General features: G+C 37.1%; 1 pseudogene; it reads right to left on the reverse strand.

Annotated features, from left to right (window-relative positions):
- Window positions 1-1,477: 1,477 nt before the first annotated feature.
- On the reverse strand, window positions 1,478-2,446 carry LOC143651405 (thioredoxin domain-containing protein 11 pseudogene; annotated as a pseudogene).
- Window positions 2,447-2,711: the final 265 nt, after the last annotated feature.

A 2,711-nucleotide genomic window follows, 5' to 3' on the forward strand; every position in this document is an offset into this window, starting at 1 on the left:
AATTCCAAAAAACACCAGGAATTTAAAGCAATGAAGTATTATTAGCAATTAATAAGTGTGAGGTCAATGATTTTATATGATTCAATACATTCTGAGTGAGTGCTGGCTTTGTATAATTTAGCACATGCAAGTCCTTTGGGATTATTTCCAGCAGTCAAAAATTATGCAAAAAATATCCTCTGTGAATGAGACATGGATTCAGGTAAATTACTTAATAGGAAATGGGGAGATTTGGAAAAAATGCATAAAACCATTAGGACTTTGTCCAGCCAAATGTCTGATGAGGGCATCTAAAGTTGTCAAGGTCATGTGAATGGGATAGACAGTCCAATTGAAGGTACCACAACACTATTGAAGGCATAAAATAATAAACCTTTGGTGACTTCATCACTAATTGTGAGCTCACAAATGCTGGAGATATGAACAATATGCTAAAAAAGCAAGATAAGAACTGTCATTTACCCAAAGTCTTCATACGACAGAAAACTTGCTGAACACTTTATACGTAGTATTTGATTTAGCGAAACCTAAATGGGAAACTAAGGTTCAGAGACTTGCAGTTGTTACTGAATAAATACTCAATTTATTACTTACTTTGAACTGCTATTAATAATCTCCAGGCACTCACATAATACTGGCCAAATTGATCATTTCTGTCATTTAAATGAATTTGCAGGAAAAATTCTATAATTTTGTTCCAGACACTAATTCCATTGATAAATAGAACATTTAAAAATAAGTCTTTTGTCATAAATGAGAATCAATTTCAAAAAAGCATTTTATATCCAAACAGAGGAAAATGTCACCAACTAACTTGAACATTCTTGCCAAGATGCAAGCTGAATAATCATTATAGATTGTAAACGATTTTCCTCATAAAGATCAAATATTCTGGGTTCCTCTCTCTCTCCAGGTATTCAGATGCATACAGAAATAAGGTGGGGGAGGGCAGAGTGAGGAGGCAGTTTTGGTTTGATTCTTTTTTTTTTTTTTTTTTTACTCAAAAGCCTTGCAGTCATTTGATTTAAGGAAATGATGCTGTTGTAGTCCTTAAATTTGCCCATTTATATAAAAATAACCTAATCACAGTCAAATATTTCATGCATTTTAATGAGATTGACAGACAGAGTTAAAATTTTACAGATTTTATCTAAGTATACACACACACGCACACATATATTCTCTTTGCTTTTCAACTGCTAATAAATATTTGTGTATATCAAGGAACATACAAATCCTGTCTGACAGCCCACAGCATAGTTGCTTTGTGAGGTGTGAATAAGCAAGGCAGTTTTCCCCTAATGAAATTTTTGTATCCAATGAAATAATTGAAAAGAGAAATAAAGAGCTTCAAATGAAGGATTTTCCAAAACCAAGGGATGGAAACAAATATTTTTCCTCCTGTGGGAATATTTCTTTATTTGAATGGGCATGTGGAATCCAGCCTATGGATTGACTCACTCTCCCTTTCCTTTTCCTAGCTGTATAATTTTGTAATTGTAATTAAAGCCCAATAAAAGAAAAAAGGAATGTGACAGAGATGTCCCATCGTCCCTGCAGGCACTAGAGAGCTGGGTCCCACCTGCACTTGCGCTCTGTGAAGGATGCTGATTTCCACTTTCAGTTTCTGACTCTCTCTCCCAGTGGGAGGTGTGGCCCTGCTCTAAGACTGCCTCGCTCTCATGACACTGTTTGGTAGGGGGGTTAGTGGAGTTTTGGGGAGTGAACGTCTGAGTGATGCAACATGAACCTCAGCAGGTTTAGAAGGATGATGGGAAGCTCTTTGGGGTATTTCACACTTAAGTCTTTTCTGTTTCAGGGAAAAAATAAGACAGTAGGAAGATGGTCAACCATCAATTCCAAGGAAGATCATTCTGAGTAAGGTCAATCCCTGCCACGGTGAATGTATCCGCAGGCCTGAGATGAGAGAGCTGAACAAAGACATGATTGAGAGATGGACAGAAGCCACACCACTGTGCATAATAAAGCAGTAAAACATCCTGTTTTTGAAGAACTACTTCCCAGAAGTTGTCACTTCAGTGATGAAATGCTGAGAAGCAAACTAGGAGGAGTTACTTCCAAAAAGATGTGGTTTCAAGGGACTGTAGAGAATGCTGAAGTTTTCAATAAAAGGCTCTAGGGTGAACTTCACAAGACCTCGTTTGGGGTGCAAGATTTAGTGAGACTCTTCTTTCACATCGACAATTGTGGCAAATTCTTTCACACGAATGGAGCTAATGGCACCCAGCCTCTCTGCATGCAACCAAAATAAATTTGACTCTAAAAAGTAGATGTTCACGATCTTGTTGGTTTTGCAGCTCAGGCCTGGGAAGTTTGTGCCATTCATGTCCACCTCAGGAAAGACATACCTGTTCTCCTCAATGTGAGGAACTGAGCTTTGGGAAGCAACCTCATTTCTCCTCGAGGGGACTTGAATGACCGTCATTATAGCTATAGCCCTATCAATTCATATTGGGTATGCAAAGAACTTAGAGAATGGTGAGAATTAGACAATTGAAATGTTTCCAAAACTTAAAATATTTTCTTAAATGAAGAAAATGAAACTTTGGTATTCTTATTCTAACTGCTTGTGTGTGGTGGTATAAATGCACTCATTTCTCCAAAATTTTCTTAACCAGTAAAACTTAATTATGCTAGTATTATCAGAAGATGTCACCAGAGCCATTAAGAAAGACTCACATCTAAAGCAC

The sequence above is a fragment of the Tamandua tetradactyla genome, chromosome 12 (genome assembly GCF_023851605.1).
Source record: "Tamandua tetradactyla isolate mTamTet1 chromosome 12, mTamTet1.pri, whole genome shotgun sequence".
Classification (NCBI taxonomy): domain Eukaryota; kingdom Metazoa; phylum Chordata; class Mammalia; order Pilosa; family Myrmecophagidae; genus Tamandua; species Tamandua tetradactyla.